We start from the raw sequence: 22,707 nt of genomic DNA on the forward strand, positions 1-22,707 counted from the left end.
CAATGTCGAGAGAATGAGAAGATAAATCATAGACTAGGGGGAAATACTTGCAAAGGATCCATCTGATAAAAGACCATTATCAAAAATACATGAAGAGGGGCACCTGGGTGGCTCAGTCATTAAGTGTCTGCCTTCGGCTCAGGTCATGATCCCAGGGTCCTGGGATCGAGTCCCTCATCGGGCTCCCTGCTCTGCTGGAAGCCTGCTTCTCCCTCTCCAACTTCCCCTGCTTGTGTTCCTTCTTTCACTGTGTATCTCTCTGTCAAATAAATAAATAAAATCTTAAAAAAATATGAAGAATTCTTAAAACTCAATAATAAGAAAACAAACAACTTGACTAAAAAATGGGGCAAAAACCTTAACAGACATTCACTAAAGATATACAGATAGTAAAGAAGCATATGAAAACATGTTCACCTCATACATCATCAGTGAAATGCAAATTAAAACAACAATGACATGCTATTACACATCTATCAGAATGGCCAAAATCCAGAACACTGACAACACCAAATGCTAACAAAGATGTGTAGCAATAGGAACTCTTCATTCATTGTTGGTGGGAATGCAAAATAGTACAGCCACTTTGGAAGACAGTTGGACAATTTCTTACAAAATTATATGTACTTTTACCATACGATCCAGCAATTGTGCTTTTTGATATTTGCCCAAAGGAGTTAAAAACTTATGTTTACACAAAAACCTGCACATGATGTTTATAGCTGCTTTATTCATTATTGCCAAAACATGGAAGCAACCAAGATGTCTTTTAGTAGGTAAAAGTATAAATGAATTATGGTATATCCAGATAATGGAATATTGTTCAGTGCCCCCCCTTCCCCAAATGAGCTATCAAGCAATGAAAAGACATGGAGGGAACTTAAGTGCATATTACTAAGTGAAAGAAGTCCATCTGAAAAGGCTGCATACTGTATGGTTGCAGTTATGTCATTGTGGAAAAAACAAAACTGTGGAGACTGTAGAAGGATGAATGGTTTCTAGAAGTGAGGATGGAGGGAGGGATGAATAGACAGAGCACGGGGGGACTTTTAGGGCATTGAAAACGTTCTGTATAATACCACATAATAATGGATACATGTCATTATGCTGTTGTCTAAATGCATGGAATGTACAACACCAGGAGTGAGCTGTAATATAAACTATGGATGTTGGTTAATTAGAATGTGTAGGTTGATCATTCATAACAAATATACTACTTTTGATAACAAAGGAGGCTATGCATGTGTGTGGGCAGAGGACATATGGGAAATCTCTGTACCTCCCTCTCAGTTTTGCTATGAACCTAAAACTACTTAAAAAAAAAGTCATAAGGGACGCCTTGGTAGCTCCGTAGGTTAAGCCTCTGCCTTCAGCTCATGTCATGATCAGGGTCCTGGGACTGAGTCCCGCATCGGGCTCACTGCTTAGTGGGGAATGACTATGCTTCTCCCTCCCCATCTGCTCTCTCTCCCCCAGCTCATTCGTGCTCTCTCTCTGTCAAATAAATAAATAAAAAATTAAAAAAAAATGAAAAGGACAATAGACTTCTGGTTAATAACAGTGCAAGCCAGAGGAAAAATATCTTTAAAGTTCTGCTGTTAACTTAGAATTATATATCTAGAAAAGCTATCAACTGTAAAAGCAAAATACAGATTTCTTTTTTCAGACAAACAAAATGTGAGAGAATTTGTTTCCAGCAGATCTTCATTATAAGATATATTGAAAAAAGTTCTTCAGGTTCAAGGAAAATGATACCAGACGGAAACTTGGATCTACAGAAAGTAATGAAACAAATGGTAAATGTGTAGGTAAATATTAACAATTTTTTTCTTGTTTTAAATCTTTAAAAAATTATTTAAAACATAATTAACTTCAAAAATCTCCACTGTGACTAGAAATATGTATTTTTCCCTTTATTCTCTCATTTTTCATATATTTTACAGCTTTATTATGAAATGTATACACAGTTATGATTTTTTATGTCATCCCAATGAGCTAATCATTTTATCATTATTACATGATGCCTAAGACTGAACTAACTTGTGGACTAATTGCTAAGGGTCATGAGGGAACTTGTCGGAGTCATGGAAAAATGTTACATATCTAGATTATGGTGATGGTAAAACGAGTGTATATATTTTCAAAATTCATCAAGTTGTATACTTGAAATAGGTATTTTTTGTAAATTATAGCTCAATAAATATGATTTAAAAACTTCTGAACAACCTCTAAAGATATCAAGCAAAATAGAACATGGTAGGTATTAGAGGAATAGAGGTGAAAGAGATCTTACTCGCTTGCTTGGTTTGTGGAATGTTCTGGGATGAATTGTATTCAAGATGGGGAAGATGATAATAATTATATCTGGACTTAACAGTACGAGCAAAGACCGGGAGTCAAGAAAGTACAGGATACATTCAGGGAATAGTTTTGTGGTGGCCAAAGTATATGAAAGGGGACATTGAGAGGTTACAGGTAGTTAGATAGCTGGTTGACAGGGTTTTTATGCCACATGAGTGTTGACATGCTTGTAGATACAGGTTTCAAGTGTAAGGAAGTGAGGTGGCTAATGAAGGGGGTTTCTATAGATGGGGTGAGGGGACAGCGTCTTAAGATATGAGAAGGAGACTGCTCAGCATGAACCTACCTCTAGCACTTCTTGAGCTTCAGAGAAGAGAGGAGCAGACTGGAAAAAGCAGCTAAACTGAAGAATTCATGTGAAGAGGTCTTCAGCTTCTATATAAATTAAGTCGTTTATTACAACCCAGGAGACAAGAATGAGCCAAGAAATTTAGAGGTGGGAGGGCCTGGGTGGCTCGGTTGGTTAAGCACTTGCCTTCAGCTCAGGTCATGATCCCAGGGTCCTGGGATCGAGGCCCACATCGGGCTCCCCACTCATGCTCCCTGTCGCTATCTCTGTCTCTCTCTCTCTCAAATTAAAAAAAAAAAAATCTTAAAAAAAGAGAAATTTTAGAGTGGACATGTGTGATACTGTGATTTAAAATAATAAATAATGTATTTGGTCTATCTTTTCAGGCACAGAACTCCTAACACCTTTGGAATTTCCTAAAGTGTGGAGAGCCATACGGTGCCTTTTGTTACGTTAATGAAGTGACAATTGGAAAGCACCTAAGAATGGGGCTCAGCTGCCAGTGGGGACAACCCTGTGATAGAGGGTTGGAACTTTCACTCTCACACCCCCAACCTTCTGCAAGAGGAGAGGGGTTGCAGGTTGAATAACCAATGGCCAATCAGCTAACTGGTCACGCCTATGTAAGGAAGCTTCTATTAACACTCAAAAGAAGGGAGCCCGAAGAGCTTTGAAGAGCTTCAGGTTGGTGAACACATGGAGGTGCTGGGAGAGCTGTGTACTTGCAAAGGGCTTAGAAGCTCTGTGCCCTCACCCACCCTTTGCCCTATGCACCTCTTCCATCTGCTGTTCCTGAGTTACATCCTTTTGTAACAGATCAGTGACCTAGCAAGTAAATTGTTTCTCTGAGTTCTGTGAAATGCTTTAGCAAATTAGTTGAACACAGGGCTGAGGTCATGGGAACCTTCGATTTATAGCCAGTTGGTCAGAAGCACAGGTAACAACCTGGGCTTGCAACTGGCATCTAAAGTTGTGGGGGAGGTGGGCAGTCTTGTTAGGACTGAACTCTTAACCTGTAGAATTCGGTGCTATCTCTAGGTGGATAGTATCAGAATTGAGTTAAATTGTAGGACACCCAGCTGGTATCTGAGAATTGCTTGTTGGTGTGGCATCTAGGCCTCCCACCCAGTAATGAAATTGGTACCAGAACTGATTTAACCTGGTTCAGAACAGCTGTGTTAGGAGTTAATAAGGGATGAATTAATATATTCTCTCCCCAACTTGTTTCACACTATATAGAGATATGGTTGTACTGTGAAAAAGTGGTTCCTTAGGCAAAAATTTTGAGAAATGGTTCATATGTAATCCCTATCTGGAAATCCCCACTGTATACCTGGCTCTACTAAGTTCTGCAGAAAAGAGCTTAACTTCATTCAAACCAGTGGTTTTCAAGCTTAAAGAACCATGGACCACCACCACCCACACCAAAGACTTGTCAACATATTCTGAGAGTGCTTTATAGAAGCCACTTTGCAAAATCTGCACTTAACTTTATTACTGAACTGTATAAAGGGCCTATCAAAGTTAGACAAGGCGGGTGTATGATAGACTCTGTAGGCGGGTGTATGATAGACTCTGTCAGCATCATTTTCTTATATTCCCTGGTAATATTCTGCCATCCAGGAGTCAGAGAGGAGGAACACTGGGGTGGTCTAGTGTAAGCAATTCCCAAAGTAGGAATGGTCAACTGTAAAATGAAAGTGTCACTATCCCTTAGGGTCCATGGGATCAAATCAGGGTAGAGAGACAAAAGAAGCTAGGTAGTAATGGGAAGCAGGAAAACAGGGAGGCTGGTGGCCTTTATGAAGATGGAGAGCAGGTTTGGTAGGAAGGAGGGAGTGGGAAAGGTAGAAGGACATGGACAGAGAGGGAATTTTGAGAGTTTGAGATCACAAAGTAGTGACACCCTGAGTCCCATTCTTTAGAGTCCATTTGGGATTTTTAAAAGCGTAGAAGTTGTTTATTTTAATACGCTATCAAAAATCATTTCTGTTGTCATTTTTATAGGAATGACTAGAAGTTTGCTGCAGAGACAAATTAGGCGGTTTTCAATGTGTGTTCGTTTTCGCTGTATCTTTAGCAAAGACCAAAAGACATCTAGTCTGAGGAGGCTGACAGCCAACCTTAAATTATTTTGCAATGTAGGATCTGTGTATCTATAGACTGAGGACAATTGCTCATTACTCATATTGATTTATATTAGGCAGTGCAGTGAACATACAATTAATAGTTGACTTCATTGGCAGCCAGCTGTTAGTGCCATAATTTACTATGAGAATGGTTCGGCCCGGGGATGAACAAGAATTATACTGGGAACTGTATTTTTTAGCATTTTAAAGGTCAAACTCAACTCTTATTAATTTAGTCAGAGGTTTAGGTTGATTAAAAAAAAGATTTTTGCTGATGCATGTTCTCTCACATGCTAATGTGAGACTAAGCTTAGGAAAAGTCTGTTTTATTCTTTGATTTAAAGTTGCCTTTGATTTTAATGGCTAATGAAAGCCAGATTTGGACTAGGTGCAAAATATCTGAAGATACTCATGTAGAAGGTTTCAGGGTCTCAGAAATTCTGAAGTCAGAACATAGCAGTCATTTGGCAACCATAAATATTGTTTGTTTCTTTTAAGAAACACTTAAATCTACATCAAAGAGATGATCATAGCACACGTGTGGCTCAAGTTAAAAATCACAAGCAGAGATTTTCTGTGACCATCTTAGTATTTTTTTTAAAAACATATTTATTGTGTGCCTACTATATGCCAAGTTGCCAAGCCAAGTGCTCCACCTGCATGAACCCTTACAATTCTTAAAAACAGTTCTGTGAAGTGTTATTATTACTACTGTTTTAGATGGAAAGAAACTGAAGCTCATCAGGGCAAAATCATACTGCTCATGAATGGAAGAACATGAATTAGAATCTAGGCAGCCTCACTCTAGTATCCGTGCTCTCAAGTACTAAACGAGGCTGATCTTCTGCATGCAGAAGGAAGTTTGAGGAAGTAGGCATTTGGATGCTTATCAAGTATGGTTTCTGTATCAACTGAGAGGACCATGTGGTTCTTCTCCCTCCTCTCATTAATGTGTTCTATCACATTGATTGATTTGTGAATGTTGAACCACCCTTGCATCCAGGGGATAAATCCCACTTTGTCGTGGTGGATGATCCTTCTAATGTATTGTTGGATCCTATTAGCTAGGATTTTGTTGAGGATTTTGGAATCCATATTCATCAGGGATATCGGTCTGAAATTCTCCTTTTTGATGGGGTCTTTGCCTGGTTTGGGGATTAAGGTAATGCTGGCCTCATAGAATGAGTTTGGAAGTTTTCCTTCTGTTTCTATTTTTTGAAACAGCTTCAGTAGAATAGGTATTATTTCTTCTTTGAATGTTTGGTAGAATTCCCCAGGGAATCCATCAGGCCCTGGACTCTTGTTTTCTGGGAGGTTTTTGATCACTGCTTCAATCTCGTTACTGGTTATTGGCCTATTCAGGTTGTCAATTTCTTCTGTTTCAGTCTTGGCAGCTTATAGGTTTCCAGGAAGGCCTCCATTTCATCCGGATTGCTCAGTTTATTGGCATAGTTGTTGATAATAATTTCTAATAATTGTTTCTATTTCCTTGGTGTTAGTCGTGATCTCTCCCCTTTCATTCATAATTTTATTAATTTGGGTCCTTTCTCTTTTCTTTTGGATAAGTCTGGCCAGTGGTTTATCAATCTTATTAATTCTTTCAAAGAACCAACTTCTAGTTTCGTTGATCTGATCTACTGTGTTTCTGGTTTCTAATTCATTGATCTCTGATCTAATTTTAATTATTTCTCTTCTAATGCGTGGCTTAGGTTCATAGCAGCAATGTCCACAATAGCCAAACTGTGGAAAGAGCCGAGATGCCCTTCAACAGATGAATGGATAAAGAAGATGTGGTCCATATATACAATGGAATATTACTCAGCCATCAGAAAGGATGAATACCCAACTTTTACATCAACATGGATGGGACTGGAGGAGATTATGCTAAGTGAAATGAGTCAAGCAGAGAAAGTCAATTATCATATGGTTTCACTTATTTGTGGAACATAAGGAATAACATGGAGGACATTAGGAGAAGGAAGGGAAAAATGAGGGGGGGGAAATCGGAGGGAGAGATGAACCATGAGAGACTGTGGACTCTGAGAAACAAACAGGGTTTTAGAGGGGAGGGGGGAGGGGGGATTGGTTAGCCCGGTAATGGGTATTAAGGAGGGCACGTACTGCATGGAGCACTGGGTGTTATACGAAAACAATGGATCATGGATCACTACATCAAAAACTAATGATGTATTGTATGGTGACTAACATAACATAATAAAATAAAAAAAAGAATAAAAGTTATATAACACTAAAAAAAAAGTATGGTTTCTGTCTACTCTTTAAGAATCTAAGACCTAAGCATGGCTCAGAGGATAAAATCTCTGGAGGCAGATTACCTGGGCTCAAACCCCAGTTTTCCCATTTCTTGGCTGTTAACCCCTGTAAGGCTGAGTTTCCCCAGTTGTAAAATAGGCATTATAAAAATAATATCCATTTTATGCGTTTATTTTTTAAAGATTAAATGAGGTAGCACATGGACAGTCCTTAGCAATGTGCCTAGAACACAGTAAATTCTTAACAGATTTAGCCTATGATTTATTATTAATTTTTGTGAATGCACATCAATGACATATATAAGAAAGAACGCCAGATATATAGTCCACACAATAAATTCTTTCAAAGCTAGGATTGGACAGGGCATTTAATGAGGGCTCACTCACTATACCATTTTTGGGGATTTACTATTGTATAAAAGTATTATATGGCTCCTGCTGGGACAATCTGAGCATTTCAATGATCATTATGACTTTTTACCCCTTGAATAAAACAGGTATTCATGAGACCACACTGATATAAACAAATGGGAAAAAGGAAAAACTTCATTAGAGTAGAATGCCAAATGATATGTATAAAAGGAATGATGGTTAGACAATCATCATTTGGCAAATGTCATGGTAATATTGATTCCTGCAAGAATCATCAATAAATGTTTGGTAAAAGTTTGATGAAGAACAGGATATTTATGTAGTCTTATAGTATCTTTCTACAAAGAACTTACTAACCTCGAAGGAAAAATAGCAAATTTACAGTAGAGAAACCAAGTGATGAAAGTTAATGTCACAGTAATGGTGCAGACAAACATCATACGCTGCTTAATATGATGCGCTGAAGTGAACACAACACTACTTTGATGTTAATACTGCCACATAATACAGCTTTAATCTAATCATGAGGAATTCTCAGATAAAACTGAATTGAAAGGCCTGTTCAAATTAACTTGCCAGCTTCATTAAAAATGGTCAAGGTAAAGAAAAAAATAGACTGAGGAACTATTTCAGATTTAATGAGACCAAGAAGACATGGCAGCTAAATGTAATGTGTGATACTTGATCAGAGCTTTTTTTCCCTATAAAGAGCACTATTGGGATAATTGGTAAAATATGAATAACTTCTGCAGAATTCATAGTAGCATTGAATCAATATTATTTTCCGGGTTTTGATAACTGGTTATGCTAGAGAATGTCTTGGTTCTTAGGAAATACACACCAAAGTGATTATTTGAAAGGGACAATAAGTTACATTTAAGACCCATGTCTAAGTTACAATGTTACTTGGGAATTGGATAAATAGATCTTGAACTTCGGAGGAAGCTCCAACGTAGACTTTGGAGTCATTGGGATATAGGTGGTTTGAAACCATAGAAATGGATGAGATTTCCTGGGTAGCAAGAATAGTGTGTAAAGAAAGTAAAATTGGGAATTTCATTGCCCCAAAGTTTTGCTAACTAGGTACATTTTGTGCTTCTATACTTCCTTTTCTCCATTTTAGGCTCTGAGGATTATTTAACAGGAGAAACCGGTTGTCAGACTGGAGGAAGTCCAGCCTCCCAAACTGGAGTTGTGTGTCTGCTCGGATTTTGGTTTTAGAAACAGTAGTAGTTATTATGAAGACAACCAGAATGGTATTCTGTTTCTTGTTTTCAGATTGGGAGGTGCCACGATCAGGCAAGAAAAGATCAGAGCTTTTAAAATTTTACTACATTGAGAAGAGACAAGCTATTTTTATTGAGTAGGTGGACGAATCACATGAGAAAACAGAATGATCCACACTGTGGTGTAAAAATCGCCGTTAACCAAAAGCCTAACAACAGTCTGGCTCAGCAAGAAGAGAAGGGGGCCAAGACAAATACCACCATCCCCTTGCTTTCTCTTCCAAGTGTAGGAGGACTCAGGAAAAGAAGGTGAATATGTACGGAAAGGAAAACTCTGTTTTTACTTATCCAGAAATAGTTATGATCCCAGGCAACAGTAAGATATTTAAAATTCCATCAGTTTAGAATTGCAAATCCCTTCATTGTTCGACTGAGACTGCCTTTCCATTACATTGCTCCTCAGGCACTTTTGATACCTGGCCGAAGGGAAGTTGAAACAGGAAATCATTTAGTTTAAATGTAATGGGATACACATTGAGATTCAGAGTAACTTCCATGCATAGTTAAGTTATTCCTAGAAGTCCTGTGATAGGAGAGGATTCCAGGGATACTCCTGCAGCCTATTACATGAACATCTACTTGGTGATGGGAAGGTGCAAGGCCAGAGATCCTATGTCAGGATGAACACATCCTACAGATCCTGCCTCAAGAAATATGTGGGTAGTGAGGGAGAAAGAAGAGTTAAAATGTGCAGAACCAGAAGCCAGTTTATGGAAATTCTTCCATCATCAGTTATGTAAAAGTCTTAGTGGGAATCTGGTTCTCATCAATGCCCAATCAAAGCGGAAGTTCTTCCTTGTCAGAACTGTATTCAGTATTACAGTGCTTACAATTATAAACACATCCTGATACATATTTTTTCTTTGTGATGGGAATTGTGAAAAATAGTTTTTCACAGAATTCTTGTGTTACGCAGATAGAAACTGCAGCAGAACTGCAGGCAGCAGGTAGCTATGTGTGTGAAGTAGCATGTTTTATGCACCTGCCATTGATTGGATCATGTCTTAGCATATGTCACGCATCTTGTTCTGACAAAGTCTGTTGGTTCCAGATTAAATGGCACACAAAATAGCTACCAGTAAAATAGCTTGATGCTTTTAAAATATTGTCTCAATAAAAATATACAGTTTTCAAAAAAAGAGGTCCAGCAGTTTTTATTAGTGTGATTCCTAGATGTTTTATACTTTGGGTTCCTGTGTATGTGTGGGTTTGTAAACTGGCCCCCCTATACAGAAGGCAAGGAGGGATGGAGGGAAGAGGCAGATCACTCCAGTTTGGTAGGTGGCAGGTTTAATGTGCAAGGGAACTTACTTACAGGGCTTGTTTGGGGTGGCAGCAAGACAAACAGATCTCTGCACCCGCCTGCCAGAATCGTAAATGTTTATCCAGAGGCCTGAACCAGTGGTTCAGTCACGTATACTGTACAGATGGTCTGAGCAACACATTACTCTCTCAAGGCTGCATCCTTGGAAACAGTCTCCACTGTGGGAATGGTGGGCAGAACAGACATTCCAAGGACAGGGGATGCGGTGAGGAGACTCTGACTGCCCAGGTCCAGCTTGAGGGTCAACCAGTGGTTACGTCTTCTCCATGACCTCCTCAATCAGTACCATCATGTCTTTTTTTCCATTAGACAGTTGTCTCCCCTTACCCATGGTTTCAGCTTTGCCTTCCACACTTTCGGTGAGCCGCTGTCAACCCTGGCAGGAAGCAGATGATTCTGACGAATCAGCTGAAAGCCAATAGTAGCCTAACTCTGCGTCAGGATGCTACGTCATTCTCCTCCCGTAGATGTTTTTTCGTCTCCAGTCAGCCCAAGAAGGGTGAGTACCACAACATATTTTGAGAGAACACATTCATATAACTTTTATTACAGTATATTGTTTTTTTTTAAATATTTTATTTATTTATTTGACAGAGAGAGACACAGAGAGAGAGAGGGAACACAAGCAGGGGCAGAGGGAGAGGGAGAAGCAGGCTTCCCGCGGAGCAGGGAGCCCGATGCGGGGCTCGATCCCAGGACTCTGGGATCATGACCTGAGCCGAAGGCAGACGCTTAACGACTGAGCCACCCAGGCGCCCGTATTACAGTATATTGTTATAATTATTCTATTTTATTATTAGTTGTTGTTAATCTCTTCCTGTGCCTAATTTATCAATTAAACTTTATCATAGGTACGCTGTGCAGGAGAAAACATAGTATATCTATATGTTCGGCACTCTGGTTTCAGGCATCCACTGGGGATCTTGGAATGCATCCCCTGTGGATAAGGGGGACTACTGTAATTACCAGCTATTTATTGCTAGTACATAGGCAATACTAATTTTTTTTATATCGAGCTACTTTAACAAACTCTCATACTGATGTATCATTCTTTTCAACTGATTTTCTTAGGTTTTGTAAGTATTCACACTGTTGTTAAATTTGTAAATAGTAGTAATTTTGCTTTCCACCCCTGACTTTCAAATAGTTATAGTATTTAGTTCTCTTTCACACACAACTCAGTTATTGGTGGTAACAAGGGATAGTCTTACTTGGCTAAATGAAAGATAATTAAAATTTAAAACTAATTTTGGCCTAATTTGTAAAGTTTTCTACCAAAATCTCTTATAACAAATAAACAAGCAATTGATCATTTTGCCTTTAACCTCATTTTTTTTTTTTTTCCTCAGCCTAAGATAGGGTTTTTTTCTTTAGAGTTTTGGACAGAAGTGATAGAGAGTTGGGATCAAATTCATATGGGGAGAGACAGAATCAGCAGTGCAGTGGCACTGTGCTTTTATCTCATAGCGCATATATTTTCTTTGTTGTATTGGAGTTTTTCATGAATATGTCTTCCTTTTCTTACCACACTGTGAGATTTTCAAAGACTAGAGCCATATCATGTTTATCTCCTATTTCCTGCTATGTCCTGCTAAACGTTTTTCACAAATAATGGGTTTATCGAATGGACTTTGTTTTCTTCCAACTACTGCCATTCACCATGTTTTTCCTTCCTTGTCCCTTGCCATCTTGGCTAGATTGCATAGCTTTTTAAAAAATGTTTTCCATTTTTAATTTTAATTAATTTATTATTATTATTTTTTAATATTGTTCAATTTTAAGAACACTGATTTTTAGAAAACCTAGTCTGGTACACACTAGAACTTTCATTTCACATCCAGTCCAAAACTTGCCCATTTCTTTGTGCTCAGGCCTGGTTTATGGCATAGGCACCTGCGTGAGGAAGGGAGACTGGCGTATTCTTTCACTGTGCGTCCTGGCCCTGTCACTCCATCTCTCATCCTGGTGCTGCTACTGCTGCTTCTGGGGTTGGATGGGGAGAAGGGAAGAAAGATAAAAGGAGCAGAGGCATGGGTAAGGGTTTGGTGGTATAATTTTGTCTTGGTGTCCTGGAGTGCCTGGGTCTCTCCAGGAGTGCATCATGGGCTCTTTGGAAGCCTTCTGTGGGGTATCTACCCATTTCTCTGCTGGGAACTAAGTACTTCCAGGTATATTTCATGTGGCTTTCCCTTCAATTACTGCTCCCCAGTTCAACACCTGCAGGAGCCTTTTCTGGAATCTGCTCACCCAAGGAGGCCATGCATACACCCAACTTCCTTTGATGGCATCCACTTGGCTTATAGGAAATAGAATACTTTTGTCATGTAAATCCCTAGGAGTATAGTTTGTCCAATGGCTGCTTCCCTTCCTTTCCCTGCTATAGTTGGCGTGTGTTGATTACTTTAAGGGAGAAAGTAACAGATACCAGTCTAAATTTGCAATTCCTTAAGCACGCTGATTTCTCCTTAGGACTTTCTCTGTGGACTTTCTTTTACTCCTGTGTCACTGCTGAAGGCTAACAATTTTGTCCCTGGTAAACGTCTCTCTGAGTGAGAGTAGGTTGTTCTAGTGATAGGGATTCACAGTACTGGTTGATAGCAGCCTTCTAGTAATGCTGGCCTTGATATGATTGCTTCCTCTTTTTGGATATGAGGGTACTTATTGCCAATTCTTTTTAACTTTGGGGCTTCAGTTGAATTTCATGACTACAGAGATTAATCTCTTGAATGTTCTCCTATATACAATATTCACTCAATCAATATTTGTTGTTTAATTATTGGTTGATTGTGAATCAAAAGGAAACATCTGTAGACAAATTGTGGTAGTATCGAAATTAAAACTGAAGTTATGCTATGGAATTTGATTTTTCTTGAGTAATAAGTCCATGTCTTTTGTACACTTCATTTTTATTAGAAAACTGTAAGTGACTTCTTAAGGGACTTCAGTTCTGTATCGAGGACAGTAAAAGGTAAATCGAGGCATATTAACTTTTTTTTTGAGTTTATTTGAATATACATCAGTTCAAATTGGGTAGTACCAAACCAAAGGTGGTTAGGAGCACTCCATTAAGAGGAACTAGGGGAAGCAAAGCAAGAAAATTACTTCGCTTGGCTATAGCTTAAGTGATCATTTTATTTGGGAAAGCCTGGTTGGCTGTTTGTGACTGGTTGTTCTTAGGTTTCATTTTCTTGAATTGGAGTGCGTTGATTCTGGCTTAAGTTTTAGTTTGCTTATGTGGACTACCAAAGCATCAGAGCCACCTCAATCCAATGACTTCCTTGTTTAATTATTTAATAAAAATCTACACATGGGAAAACAAGCTGAGAATAAAGCTGCACTGAATCTCATGGTCTACACAAGCTAAGTGAGTTGCTGCACCTTACTGCCTCAACAAAGTTTGATTCAAGTGCTTGCTTTAGCAAAACTTTAAATCATTATAGATTTTAGACTGGTGACAGTTCTATAAAAAATAGTCAAAACCACAACTATCAAAGTCACTAATGTTAAAGTGAATTATTTGGTGAGTCTACTTTTTATTAACCTTATATTAGAAAAACACAGGAAACATTTAATCTTAATTTAAAATTCTTTCAAAAAGACAGTGTAGTGTACCATTTATTACATTGTAATTTGCAGTGTTTAGAAAACAGAGATTTGCCTTAATTAAACTCCTCCTCAAACAATCCTATATTTTATCTTAATATGAATAGCCAGTTGGTCAAAAATTGTAAGGAAAATGCAGGTGATTTTGAAAGGTTGTTAGCAATGAATCCAATGAAATGTTAGAACAGTCTTGGAAGGAATTTTTTTTTTTAAGATTTTATTTATTTATTTATTTATTTATTTAGAGAGTGTGAGTGGTGGGGAGGGTTAGAGGGAGAGGGAGAGAGAGAATTTCAAGGAGACACCACATGGAGCCTGATGTGGGGCTCAATCTCAAGACCCTGAGATCATGACCTGAGCTGAAATCAAGAGTTGGATGCTCAACCGACTGAGCCACCCAGGTGCCCATGGAAGGAAATGTTTAGATATGTCTTTTTAACATTCTTCAAATCATATTAAGTTGTCATGGGCTGTATGGGTTTTTCTGTTCCTTGGGATCTTCAGGCAAGAGACTATATATATTTTTGTGTTTAAAACTATTGTTTTCTTTTTAGAAGAGTTATTTATTTATTTTAGGGGGGAGGGTCGGGGGAGAGGGAGAGAGAGAATCTCAAGCAGACTCCCCACTGAGCATGGAGCTCAACATGGGAATTGATCCCATGACCCTGAGATCATGACCTGAGCCAAAATCAAGAGTCTGGTGGTGCTCAGTTGTTAAGTGTCTGCCTTCGGCTCAGGTCTGGGACTGAGCCCCACGTCGGGCTCCCTGCTCAGTGGAGAGCCTGCTTCTCCCTCTCTCACTGTCTCTGTCTGTCAAATAAACTTAAAAAAATTAAAAAACAAAACAAAAACAAAATCAACAGTTGGATACTTAACCGACTGAGCCACCCAGTTGCCCCTAAAACTCTTGTTTTTTAAAGTAGCTCAAAATTCAGTTGTTTTCTCCATGGGAATTTTGCCCACGGATAACGCCTGACTGTCATTAGGTCAAGAGAACTCCAAATACAATAGAAAATAAAGATCTTATGAATCAAATCTAATTCTTAAGGAGGTTTGGCTCTTTAGGCCTTTTATTCAACAAATTAAACATTTATTGAGTGCTTATAAATATTAGTATTTTTATCAATTCCTGGGACAGAGCATGGATATCACCTTGATTCACTGCTAGGATTATCCTATTTTATAATTTGGGAAGAAGACTTTTTCAACCTTACATGCTGATTTTCCAAAATTATCCACTTGTCACCCAAAGTTTCCATTGGCCTGACTGAAATTCTCCCCAGTTGTTCCTGCAAAAAAAGAACAGCCATTGCCTTCTTCAGTCACTCTCTCATTTCCTTTTTGATATCATGTTTTCAGCCCCTCAATTTCATTGCGGGGCTTCAAATATTTCTAAATTAACAGGTGAAAACAAAAAATTAGGACTTTAGTTTTGAGGCTGATGGCCATGTACTCCAACCACTAGGAGGAGCTCCATATTCCCAACATTTTACACACACACACACACACACACACACACACACACACACACACACACACACACTGGGTCAGAAGAAATGCAGTTAGGCAGTTAGTTGGAATAAAAGTATTATAAATAAAATTGAAAGCAGGCTGTGCCCTCTCCTTGGACCTCTTTGTGAAATTCTCTTTTCTCTTAGCCCAAGGAAACTTGTGGGTTAAGGTAGAGCTTCCAGGCATCTTTTACTTGGGGAATGCCTCCACTCTTGGAAGGCTAAACTAGGCCAGTCTGGGGCTCAGAGAGAAGGACACATTGAGAAGAAGCTTTGGCATTTTTCCACACTAGACCTTTGGAAAAAGGGATGGTGCTGTTTTGTTCACCTACCTTCTTATAATGTTACAGGTGGGTGGCCAAGATAAGCTATGTGGGTATGGGTGAAATTGGGCAAGAAGATGGTTCTTTGTTCTGTTTCTGGTCTAGGTCTTAAGCTAAAGTAACTGAATAAATCTGCAGGCTCCTACATGGTTCAGCCCAGTTCATCCTAATAGGAGCTCCAAAGGCTTTGGTCCAAGGTTCTAGCTAGTAATAAATATCATGCACATACTTAGATGACCTTTTGTGCTTTACATCTCTCCTCAGCCTACTCTAGTGGAAGACAACTCTTCAGTTCTAGAGTGTTCTATCCTAGCATCTCCTTTTGTTAGGACACCCAAATAACAGACCTTTGTGCATTCATTTGAGCAATGATGTTCAATCATACAGGTATATATGGATAGCTAGTCTACTTTATGTTAGCAATATGACATCAGGATATAAAGAGGATAAAAAGTATATAATAAATAATAATAAATGCCTGATAAGCACATAATGATTAAACCCTGGGGCTTACTCCTTTATAATTTATTCTACTTGCGAAGGTAAAAATGCTGCTGTAAATAATTTAGACAATTTAGAAATGTTATAAAAAAGTAAATGACCTCCATAATTTTAATTTTCACAAAGATAAACATTATTCACAATTTGATATATGTATACATATATATTAAATATATATTATATATATGAAATAAATAACAATGTTAATAATATATCTTGAACATCTTTTCATATCAGTACACATGGACCTGCATCATTCTTTCTAATAAATGCAGAGTATTCCATGATATGTAATTTATTTTCTATTCATTATTTTAAAAACATTTTTATTGCAAACTTTGCTGTATTGAGTATCATTACATATATATTTATGCACAAATATTTAAGTATATTTATATGATTAACTACTAGAAGTAAAATCACTGGGAGGTCAAAGGGTTAGCATATTTAAAATTTTAATAGATTTCACTAAATTTCTTTCCAAAAGGAAATGTAAAAATGTTTAATTTTTCTAACCCACAACTACATGGTCAATTTATTTTTGACAAAGCAGGAAAGAATATCTAATGGGAAAAAGATAGTCTCTTCGACAAATGGTGTTGGGAAAACTGGACAGCAACATGCAAAAGAATGAAACTGGACCACTTTCTTATACCATACACAAGAACAAATTCAAAATGAATTAAAGACCTAAATGTGAGACCTGAAACCACAAAAATCCTAGAGGAGAACACAGGCAGTAACCTCTCTGACGTCGACCATAGCAACTTCCTTCTAGATATGTCTCCTGAGGCAAGGGAAACAAAAGCAAAAATAAACTATTGGGACTACATCAAAATAAAAAGCTTCTGCACAGCAAAGGGAACAATCAACAAAACTAAAAGGTGACCTAATGAATGGGAGAAGATATTTGCAAATGACATATCCAATAAAGAGTTAGTATCCAAAATATATGAAGAACTTTTCAAACTCAACACCCCAAAACCAAATAATCCAATTAAAAATGGGGAAAAAAAAAAAAACAACAAAAAAGGGCAGAAGACACGAACAGACATACAGATGGCCAACAGACACATGAAAAGATGGTGGGAATTTAAACTGATGCAGCCACTCTGGAAAAAAGTATGGAGGTTCTTCAAAAAGTTAAAAATAGAACTACCTTACAATCCAGCAATTGTACTACTAGGTGTTTATCCAAAGAATACAAAAATACTAACTCAACAGGATACATGCACCCTGATCTTTCTAGCAACATTATCTACAATAACCAAATTATGGAAACAGCTCAAGTGTCCATCAATTGACGAATGGATAAAGAAAATGTGGTATATATACAATGGAGTATTACTCATCCATAAAAAAAAGTGAAATCTTGCTCTTTGCAATGACATGGATGAAGCTAGAGAATATTATGCTAAGTGAAATAAGTCAGAGAAAGACAAATACCATGTGATTTCACTCATATATGGAATTTTAAGAAACAAAACACATGAACAAAGGGGAAAAAAAAAGAAGCAAACCAAGAAACAGACTCTTAACTATAGAGAACAAACTGATGGTTATCAGAGGGGAGATGGGTGGGAGGTTGGGTTGAACAAGTGATGGGGATTAGGAGGGCACTTATTATGATGAGCACTGGGTGTTGTATGGAAGTGTTCAATCACTATATTATATACCTGAAACTAATATTACACTGGATGTTAACTAACTGGAATTGAAATAAAAACTTAAAAATAAAACCAAAAATGTGTATTTTTTTCTGAAAGCAAATGACCATTTTCTCATACCTTTAGACATTTTAAAGCTTTAAAAATTTAAAAATAATTTTAAATAAAAACTCAAGTATTTGTTTTAATTTACATTTTAAGTAAGGTTGAGCCATTTAATTGATTGTAGGATTTCTCTCTGACGTTCCTGGTTATGTCCTTTGCCTATTTACCCATTTTGTTTTATCTTATTTTTGTTGCTTTGTATTAGGAAGTTTACTCTTTGATGTGTGTATTAAATATTTTTCTCCAAATTGTCATTTATCTTTTGGCTTTGCTTATTTTGTTATTGTCATTGTTGTTATTTTGTTATCAATTTAAGAATTTTACTCTGTTCTTAAGTCTGTCAGTCTTTTATCATTTTATGATAAATATGTCAGTCTTTTATTATTTTTAACTTTCATGAAATATGTATAAAAAGGCTTTCCTTATCACCTTAAGATTATAAAAGAGCTTACTCATATTCTATCCTATTCTTTTTATGATTTCATTTTTTGCATTTCATTCTTTGATTCAGTCCAGAGAGCAAGTTCCAGCAGGGCAGTACTCTTGTTTCTTTTGTTTGCCTCTCTATCTCTAGTACCTAGTTGTCAAGTGGCACATGAATTTTAGTGGAAAAACAAATTAGATGGGCTTTTGTAAAATGAACTTTATGGAAATATGGAAGGTTTAGAAAAGTTCTACTTTTATATTTCTGAAAAATATTTTTTTATGTGATCAAAAAATGTAGTCTTTAAGGAGTACAGAAAAGAGGATAAATTATTGGTAGCTTGAGAGGGAGGGACATCAACACAGACATTGTACTTCACTGAGGGACTGTGTACAGGTTCTGAAATCTTATGATTTCTTAATCACAGGACTCAAGACTCTTCCTGAGGTATTCTTTGATGGCTATGTAAATGGTGAGGATATCACCACTGGTTTGAAAATAGGGCTGCTATTCTTTTTTCCTAAGATTATGGCTCATTCTTTGGAGGTACATTAGTGTAAAGTATTTGTGTAGTGAAATACGAACCAAAAGCTGAAGTTTGACTACTCATGCTTTAGTCTTTCATATGGGAGATTAGATCACTTCTGTGGGAATTAGCCTGTTTCCTCTGTGGATAATGCTTACTTTGAGTAATTTAGGCATATTTGTATGCCTCCAGGGGAAAATGTGGGCCACATCCCCTAGTTTCCTAGTGAGAGCTGGATATTGGTATCTGTCATACAAATGGATTTTAAGAACTTGGGATATCAGTTAGTAACAAAAGTCAAGGTGTAGTTGTTAATTTTATTATCCATTCCATCCATACTGAAATTAGAAGGACCCAAGACCTGGACAGTATACTTGATAGAGCTATAGCTGGCCGGAACAAACAGGAACACTTTCCTTCTCTGCCTGTTTTCTTTAGTTTTGCTGGTATTCCAGGAGTTGAACAATAATCTTTTTTTTTGCCGACATTTCTCTCTCTCTCTTTTGTTGTTGTTGTAGATCCCATAGTTTTTATTTCTCCTGATTTTTCATAAAAGTAAACTTCTTCACAATGTTCTTTGCATCTTCTTTCCCCCCAAAAAACAACCCCCCAAAAACGATCTCTACCTATCTCCCCGCATTCATTTTAATTGTCTTTATCTTCATAGGAGGAAACATTGCCTCTTCAATGGGACATGGGTGGCAGGAGGATGAGGTGGCTTAGGAGGATGAGCTAGGCTGGAGGACCTCTTGGCTCTCATAAATCAGAGGGCAAACAATTGGCCCCAAAGGAGTGAACAGAGCTAGAGTGGATTAAGTTAAGTATAGATAGTAAGAGATTCAACTGGGGAAAATCAACTAAGTTGGAAAGGCCATTCCAAAGTTGTAGGTCTTAGGGTCCAGGAGATCAGAGTTTCAAAAGTAGTGATGCCTGTCTTCTCTCTCAAATCTTCCTGTACTCATTCTTTCACACCATTTGAGTTTCAGCTGGGAGACCTCCCCGACCACTTATTTAAAACAGCTCTCCTCATCTCCCACATTCTAAATCCTCTTACCTTGCTTTATTTTTCTAATTATCGCTGCTCACTACCAGAAAGCGCTTAATTAATTGATTTGCTAACTTATTCAATGACCCACTAAATATAAGATACATGAAAGTAGCAACTTTGTTTTGTTCACTGCTGTTGCCACAACATGTACAATTGTGCCTACTCAGAATAGACATTAGATGAATGTTTGTTGAATGTGTGAATGAGTGAATGAGGGAGTGAATAAAATGCAATCCTGTTTATTTTCTTATAAAGGAAGTTGTCTAATTTGTGATAACCTGTACTACATGTTATCTTGAAGGTAGAGTACACTAATTATTATTTATTTCATTTTTTACAGTGTCATATAAGTTTCAGGTGTATAATATAATGATTCAACAGTTCCATACCACACCCAGTGCTCATCACAACAAGTGCACTCCTTAATCCCCATTACCTATTTAACGTAACCTCCCACCCACCTTCCCTCTGGTAACCATCAGTTCTCTATAATTAAGAGTCTGTTTCTTGGTTTCTCTCTCTCTTTTTTACCTTTGCTCATTTGTTTTGTTTCTTAAATTCCATATATGAGTGAAATCATATGGTATTTGTCTTTGACTGACTTACTTTCCTTAGCATTATACTCTCTAGCTCCATCCATGTCATTACAAATAGCAAGATTTCATTCTTTTTTAGGACTAATATTCTATTGTATATATATATATATATATATACATATATATATATATATACACTATATCTTCTTTATCCACTCATCATTTGATGGACACTTGGGCTGCTTCCATATTGTGGCTATTGTAAATAATGCTGCTATAAACATCGAGGTGCATGTATCTCTTTAAATTAGTGTTTTTGTATTATTTGAGTAAATACTTAGTGCAATTGCTAGATTGTGGGGTAGTTCTATTTTTAATTTTTCAGTAACTTCCATACTCCTTTCCAGAGTGGCTGCACCAGTTTAAATTCCCACCAACAGTTCAGGAGAGTTCCCCTTTCTCCATATCCTCTCCAACACCTGTTGTTTCTTGTGTTGTTGATTTTAGCCCTTCTGACAGGTGTGAAGTGATATCTCATTGTAGTTTTGATTCCCATTTCCCTGATGGTAAGTGATGATGAACATCTTTTCATGTGTCTGTTGGCTATCTGTATGTCTTCTTTGGAGAAATGTCTGTTCATGTCTTCTGCCCTTTTTTGTTTTTTTGCCCATTTTTAATTGGATTATTTGGTTTTGGGGTGTTGAACTTGAAAAGTTCTTTTTTTTTTTTTAAAGATTTTATTTATTTATTTGACAGAGAGAGAGACAGTGAGAGAGGGAACACAATCAGGGGAATGGGAGAAGGAGAAGCAGGCTCTCCACTGAGCAGGGAGCCCGACATGGGGTTTGATCCCAGGATCCTGGGATCATGACCTGAGCCAAAGGCAGACACTTAACAAGTGAGCCACCCAGGTGCCCCGAAAAGTTCTTTATATATTTTGGATACTAACTCTTTATTGGATATGTCATTTGCAAATATCTTCTCCCATTCATTAGGTCACCTTTTAGTTTTGTTGATTGTTCCCTTTGCTGTGCAGAAGCTTTTTATTTTGATGTAGTCCCAATAGTTTATTTTTGCTTTTGTTTCCCTTGCCTCAGGAGACATATCTAGAAGGAAGTTGCTATGGTCGACGTCAGAGAGGTTACTGCCTGTGTTCTCCTCTAGGATTTTTGTGGTTTCAGGTCTCACATTTAGGTCTTTAATTCATTTTGAATTTGTTCTTGTGTATGGTATAAGAAAGTGGTCCAGTTTCATTCTTTTGCATGTTGCTGTCCAGTTTTCCCAACACCATTTGTCGAAGAGACTATCTTTTTCCCATTAGATATTTTTTCCTGCTTTGTCAAAGACAAATTGACCATACAGTTGTGGTTTTATTTCTAGGGTTTCTATTCTGTTCCATTGAACTATGTGTCTATTTTTGTACCAGTACCATACTGTTTTGATTACTACAGCTTTGTAGTATAACTTGAAGTCTAGAATCATAGTGCCTCCAGCCTTGCTTTTTTTTTTTTTTTTTTTTCAAGATTGCATTAGCTGTTCAGGATCGTTTGTGGTTCCATACACATTTTAGGATTGTTTGTTCTAGCTCTGTGAAAAATACCATTGGTATTTTGATAGGGATTTCATTAAATGTGTAGATTGCTTTGGGTTACTAATTATTTTTAAAAGTAGGCTTAATGGACCACAGCTTTTTGTATTCAGTATAATTATTCTATCCTGTTGGTCATAGACTGGTGGAAAGGTGAGAATGGATGATACAAATTTTGGAGTCCTTCATGCTGAGGAAGCCCCTAGAGTTATCTGGGAATGATTAAACAGTTAAGCCAAAGAAGTTTCTTTTGAATTGACTGGAAAAAGCCTTACATGAGTAGGTCCATAATGTCTTGGTGGATAACCTGCAAATGGGAAAGTGCATGAAAGAAAGGCTCTTGAGCTAGCTGACAATTGGAAGAAATAATTTTCTCTGGGAGGGATTATGGGTAGTTTCCTGTGCATCACCATAGATGCCCTCTGGTAATACCTCAGTCTGAGTAATACGATGAAAAGCAGCTTAATGGCTGGGAAAAAACACTTGAAGTGGAATCAGAAGATTGATCTCCTAATTCCAATTTTGCTCTGTAGCAGCTTTGTAACTTTGGGCAAATTAAACTCCTCTTGCCTCAGGTTCTTCATTTTAAAATGTGAAAAAAATCATTTCTTTCTCATGGGATTGTGAGGACTAAATGAGTTATTCTAACTCATTTATTGAAATTCTTAGGGAATTTCAATAAATGCTGTGATTATATATCACTTGGGAGAACTTGGGTTGTCATTTCACTTCTCTGAGCCCACAGCTGTCCCTCTTCCTTTTTTTCTTCAAAAAATTGTGTTTCTTATTTATTTTTTGTTTATTTATAAAAGTAATATGTTTTGGCTATAAGGAATTTGAA

Source organism: Eumetopias jubatus, unplaced genomic scaffold (genome assembly GCF_037043125.1).
Source record: "Eumetopias jubatus isolate StellerSeaLion01/CBP00866 unplaced genomic scaffold, mEumJub1_p1.0 scaffold_2, whole genome shotgun sequence".
In the NCBI taxonomy this organism is placed as follows: Eukaryota; Metazoa; Chordata; class Mammalia; order Carnivora; family Otariidae; genus Eumetopias; species Eumetopias jubatus.